At 33.3% G+C, this 6,900-nt stretch overlaps 2 protein-coding genes across 4 annotated transcripts in view; one reads left to right on the forward strand and one right to left on the reverse strand.

Annotated features, from left to right (window-relative positions):
• The window catches only part of LOC111503553 (uncharacterized), a 290,692-nt gene that overhangs the window by 203,627 nt on the left and 80,165 nt on the right, over positions 1–6,900 (reverse strand). The window lies entirely within an intron of this gene.
• The window catches only part of LOC111511503 (uncharacterized), a 246,865-nt gene that overhangs the window by 102,627 nt on the left and 137,338 nt on the right, over positions 1–6,900 (forward strand). The window lies entirely within an intron of this gene.

Here is a 6,900-nt window from a genome sequence, read left to right on the forward strand (position 1 = left end):
GAATTTATTATTTTTCACTTTGGAAATCTAGAACTAATCTCATATTCCAATTGTCTTTCAACATATTTTGTCTTCTCTATATATTCAATTTCAGCCTTGAGTTGTGTTAACTGGCGTAGAAATTGAACTAGTCTGCATCTATAACAATCATTATCATCTGACTAACTCACACTCATTGTCGCACTTTATTATTCAATGAAATATGGTAGAATCCTTTTTCATGTAATAATATGCAATATGCAGAAACATCATTTTCTGTAGATTTTGATGTTACAAATTCTATTCGCAAAACTACAGATCCGCTCTGAATGATTTGCTTTATGACAAATCTAATGAAATTCTTGATGGTGTCAATAGATATGATAAAAATTCACTATCGAAATAGAAAATAATCAGACCCTTCCTTCTCTTAATACAAGAGTTATCCGTAAAACTGATAATTCCTTGATTACTGATTAGTATGTCAAACCTACTAATTCAGGAAGATATATCAATTACTATTCTTTTCATGAAAAATCAGTTAAAATCAATTCAATACTTTGTTTGGGGGAAAGAAAAGGAAAAATTAGTACACCCTTCCCTCAAGCAAAAAAAATCTCAGACTTCTTACACATTGATCGAATTTGTTTGAAGATGATTGACAATGTTTCATGATGATTTTCACTAGTTCGGACTTCCATTGTCTGATATATAAAATGATTTGAAATCCCTGAAACAACTGAAAAAGAAGAATTGAAAATGAATAGCTGAAAATAACAATTATATTGAGCAAAATAACCTGAAATGAAATAATAGTGAAATAAAATACAAGTAAAAATAGAACGATTGAACAAAAAAAAATATATAAAAAAATAAAAATTAGGAGATTCCAAGTCACGTAAGTTCACGGCGTTTCGATTGTTAGTATCTACAATCGTCTTCGGTTGATTACTGGAATGATTCCTCCGAGAGATGACTATTTATGGGTCGTTCGAGTACTTTCACTTATCCCCGCTTTCCATTTTTTTCCGCTTCACTGGTTCAGTGGGAGACGACCGTTTGGCGGGAGTTGGTCATTTTTCGCTTGATGATGGGTTTCCATATGTTGTGTATCTCTACGCTAGCTTGGCTAAATGTGTTGTTGGACAACATGTATGCGGCTTCCTTGGATTTTCTCCTAAACCAATGTTCCTCTCTGTGTATGATCTCAGCTTGAGACCACTCGATGTTGTGTTGATGGGTATAAACATGTTCTGCTATTCCTGATTTGCTGGTATCCCCTCGCTGTTTCCTATGCTCGGCAATGCGAACATTCAATGTCCTCTTAGATTCACCAATATAGGATTTTCCGCACTCACAGGGTATCCGGTAAATGCAATTCTTGGAATTGCAGTCCGCGTTTGGTGGCCTGGTTTTCGTGAGACTGCTACGGATAGTATTACCGGATCTGAAGCAGGTTCTGATGTTGTACTTGGAACCAATTCTTCTTATCCTCTCCGATAATCTTCTGATATAGGGAAGTGCAAGCCCTGGTTGTGACGGCCATCTACCATCGCTTTGGAGTAGCCTTTCCGTTGAAGATCATTTTTGATGATGTCTAGTTCCTTCTCGAGACTTTCCTTCGTACTGCAGAGACCGAAAGCACGGTCCAATAGAGTCTTAATGATTCCTCTTTTAGTCGATTGATGGTGGTTGGATTCATGGTTCAGATACTTTCCCGTGTGAGTTTTCGGTATACTGATGTTTTTCACTTCACCGAAATGTCTAAGAATGGCAATTCGTTGTGGATTTTCTTCAGAACCATGGGAATACTTTCCATCACTTTCACAATGGAGAAACTGGTTAAAAACCAAATTACTCTAATATCAAGGTTTTACACATAGAAAAAATATATATATATATATATATATATATATATATATATATATATATATATATATATATATATATATAGTAACTTACTGGAACTACTCCTATTCATGTTCAACTTTTTTCGTCAATTCATATATTCAATTATATATTATATATATATATATATATATATATATATATATATATATATATATATATATATATAAATATATAAATATATATATATATAAATATATAAATATATATATATATATATATATATATATATATATATATATATATATATATATATATATATACAGGGTGTTCTTTAAACACATGCTAATATTCAAGGAGGTGATTCTCAGACCTATTTTAAGAAAAAAACTTCCTATGGACGTATGTCCTAAACGCCTTAACTTTTGAGATACAGGGTGGCAAAGTTTAAAAATAATCAGTTTTTTAATGATAACTGAGATAATTTTGTAGACATCTTTGGCATATTTGGTACATATATTCCATGCCTCAAGGCGCATTTTCTGATGTACACAAATTTGTATTTTTTCAAACAGTGACATCCCTACGGGTTTCGCATTGAATATTTTTGGTAAAAAAGTACTACGCCAATGATTTCTTTTCAAAATAAAATTATTTTTAAAATCCTCATTTATTTTTAAGAAAATTTTATCTCTTGGTATTTCTTTGTCCGACGCATGATTTTCACTCAAAAAAATAAAAATTGACAGAAAGCAAATTAAGAAATTAGATCAATTCTAAAATGAATGAGAATCTGAAAATTGCTTCATAACGCATTACCAATTCCCTAATAATATTTGAAAACATAATCTGCAAAAAAATAAATTTTTCACAAAAACGAGTTTTATTTTATTTTGTGACAGTAAGTCTAAACGAATAGCACAAATTTGTTAATTAGTAGTAATATCAAAACTGATTATAAAAATTGTTGGAAGTGGCCACCTGCACTTAGTATGCATGCTTCCGCCCTTCTACGCATGGAATTACGCACCCGTTCAAATATTCCCGGCGTATTTCGTATAGTTTCACACGAGGCAACTATTCGCTCTCCTGAGTCTTCTAAAGTATTAACGGGAGTTTAATACACAAGAGTTTTGAGGTGACCCCACAAAAAAAAATCTAAACTGTTGAGATCGGGGGATCTTGCTGGCCATTGCTGAGGTCCTCCGCTACCTTTCCAACGATTAGCATAAACTGTATTTGAATGGTTTTGGACAAATACACTGAAATGAGCAGGGGCGCTATCGTGCATGTACCATATTCGATTCCTTAACGCAAGTGGCACATCTTCCAATAACCCAGGTAAGTCTTTTCGAGAAAGTGTAAATAAGAACGACCATCAAGGCATCCTGGTAGAAAAAATGGGCCTAATACATGATCACCTATAATTCCTGCCCATACATTAACCAAAAATTGGTGTTGGAAATGGGTTTCGGTTATTGCATGGGGATTTTCTTCAGCCCACACATGATTGTTATGGAAATTTTGAATGGCATTCCGAGAAAAATTTGCATCGTCTGTGAACAAAATTTGTGTCTCAAACTGCGGATTTATTGCAATACTTTGTAGATACCACTGACTGAAGTTCAGACGCTGTGGAAAATCTCTGGGGAGTAATGCCTGCACTCTTGAAATATGGTATGGTATAACAAAGAATCAACCAAAATACGCCAAACAATTTGATGACAAATATCCAGAGTTCTAGCGATCTTCCTCGTACTTGTCTCAGGATGTTCCTCAATTTCTTACAGCACCGCTTCCTCAATTTCAGGAGTTCTTACTACACGAGGTCTACCTTCCGGAGTCCCTTTCTTGGAACTACCAGTTTCCCCAAGTCGACGATGAATATTTGAAAAGGTTCGGCTATCTGGTAAGGCACGATTATATATCTTTCCTGATAAATGCGCCTGGCTTCTGTTGCATTACCATCAGCAAGGCCATATACGTAATGCATTTGCGCCATTTCCGCATTCGTATAATTTACCATATTTACTGATATTCAGAAAAACAGCGGACTACCAAAATAACTTCAATAACACTTCAAAATCAATCAAAACACGCTGTGACAGTTTTTAGCACCAACACCTTACTTTAAACCAACATCAATATTAGCTACTGACGTTTGTACATACAGAGAATTCGTTTTTTATTGCTATGGTGGGTACGCTGTTTTTTCTGCTTTTAATCTTCAAAAGAAATCACATATCGACAAACTCCATATTTCCAAGAGGTGCAGTAAATAAATTCTGCTACACGTCATTTATTCCAGGATAACTAAATTTATGTTTTCAAAAATTATTAAGCGGTGCTGCGTTATGATGTAATTTTAATTAGGAACAGTGCATCTGACAACAAACAAATACCTTTTAGATCCTCAATTATTTTGCAACAAATCTGATCTCTTAGTTTGCTTTCAGTCGGTGCACGATACTGCATCAGATTTTTAAGGAATTTATCCTTAAGTAAAGCGATTTTTAATTTTTTGAGCGAAAACCATGCGTCGGACAAAGAAAACCCAGCAAATCAAATGTGCTCAAAAATGTATGAAGATTTTAAAAATGATTTTTAATTCAAGATAAAGCAGTGGCGTAGTATTTTTTTCGCCAAAAATATACATTTCAAAACTCGTACGTACGCCACTTGCAGACAAAATTGAGAAAATTGTACTTCAGAAAATGCGCCTTGAGGCATGGAACATTTGTACCAAATATGCCAAAGATGTCTACAAAATTATCTCAGTTTTTATTAAAAAACTGATTATTTTTGATAATTTTGCCACCCTGTATCTCAAAAGTTAAGGCGTTTAGGATATACGTCCATAGGACGTTTTTTCCTTAAAATAGGTCTAAGAATTACCTCCTTAAATATTAGCATGTGTTTAATGAACACCCTATATATATATATATATATATATATATATATATATATATATATATATGAACACCCATTTTATGCAATTTTATACAGAACATATATATATATATATATATATATATATATATATATATATATATATATATATATATATATATATATATATCCATATGTTTCTAGAAATGATATGAAATCTAGAAAGGTTAATGCAATCAAGCTGCTGGAAAATAATTCCATGAGAATCAAGAAAGAAATAGATAAGTACTCTTTGACCATTCACATATTGATTTCAATTTAAGAGCCACCGGTATACAGCTGTTTCAGCCTATTGGGCATCGTCAGTACCGGGCAGGCGGTCCTCGATAGAAGACAAAATGAGAAATAACCAAGAAAGTACTTGATAAAAATAACTGCGTAAACGCTAGCGAAACATAAGTGGAATCACCTTTTGGTGTGACACCCAAGTCAGCTTGCCAAGTTTTTATGTCAGTGTTGGTGGTTTGACCAATCAACCGACAACTGCGGTAGCAGAAATTTGAAAAGCTAACCTGAAATGCCATCGGAAAACGAATCCACATGTTTCTAGAAATTATATGAAATCTAGAAAGGTTACTGCAGTCAAGCTGCTGGAAAATAATTCCATGAAAATCAAAAAATGAATACATAAGTACTCTTTGACCATTCCCATATTGTTTGCAATCCAAGAGCCACCGGCCGAATAGGCTGAAACAGCTGTATACCGGTGGCTCTTAAATTGTATATATATATATATATATATATATATATATATATATATATATATATATATGAAATCTAGAAAAAAAAAAAATATATATATATATATATATATATATATATATATATATATATATATATATTCTAACGCATTTCAACAATGAAGATACAATACCTAATGATTCAAGTATTCAGAACAAAAATGCATATCCGTGAAGTAGCAAACCTCGAGAAGCTGACAGATAACAGCTATCATTTGTTGTTTATCTGCGATTTTTGATCGGTTACTCGGAGTTTGAGATGTCATTGTGTTTTCGATCTCGTGACTATCCTCAGCTGTATCAGCAAGAGAATGTTTCAAGCACATTCGTAGATTTTTCAACTCACGACTAAAGATTGAAGCAGATTTTAGACTGGATGATGACAGTAGGGACCGTTTCCTTACCCAAGGACAAAAATTAAATGATAAAAAGAGTTAGATCTATTAAATGATTGAATACTCCTGAAAAATTGTTTATCATATGTGATGGAATTAGCCAATATTTGACAACATTCCAAAACATGTTTTCCACTAAAATGTTCGCAAAACCATTCCACGGTTTTTTGTCGTAATGTTAGATTATTTACTTCGGATGATAAACGCGATGAACTATTCGCATTGCGTTGTGAAAATGGTGCAGAGTGGTGTGATAACTATATGTAATAACTCAACTTAATAGGCTGAATTTTAGCTATGCCATTGGTATTACCATAGACCACGGTGTTATCAACTCTGGGTCATGTATAATTGCCCCAGTGGTTATTTATATCTAATTACTCATAAATTCTGATTGTATGAATATGCAGCATCCACTTCGCAATCCTATCTATTATACTTCGGGAGCTTTGTTCTATTCAGCAAGTGGATATCAAACTGAGTAGAGAAAAGTATCTTCTGTATAATTCAGTGTTCATATAGAAGTATTTGTTTCGAAATAATTATTTTCTTTCGTGTAATTCAATGTTTATATGAAAGTAGCTGTTACAGGAGGACTTTCTTCCAGTTTGTGTCTGAAAATTACTTCTTTGCATGATCTACACACTCATGTATAGAGTTTCAAATTGATTACTTCCTTCCTTTCTTTGGAAGATTCTCTCATTCCTTTTTTTGTATCAGATGGAGTAGTAGAAAGCCAAAAACCCCTTCAATTCAAATAAGATTCCTCTTGGCTGGGATTAAATCAAATAGGTGAATGAATGTCATTACGATGTCATCGATGACATAAGCAGATCAAGCTTATTCCGTGACATTCAAAATCGTAATTCATGGATGAAGTGTGTATTTTCTATAATGTTATCCAATTTGGTACTGAAGAGCCTTAGGGCAAGTGTCTTAAGGCGAAACATCGGTGTATACCAGTGAGGGTGACAGTGTTCTATGTGAGT

The sequence above is a fragment of the Leptinotarsa decemlineata genome, unplaced genomic scaffold (assembly GCF_025532065.1).
Source record: "Leptinotarsa decemlineata unplaced genomic scaffold, Ldec_3_MD MMD2_tig00026340_RagTag_RagTag, whole genome shotgun sequence".
Classification (NCBI taxonomy): Eukaryota; Metazoa; Arthropoda; class Insecta; order Coleoptera; family Chrysomelidae; genus Leptinotarsa; species Leptinotarsa decemlineata.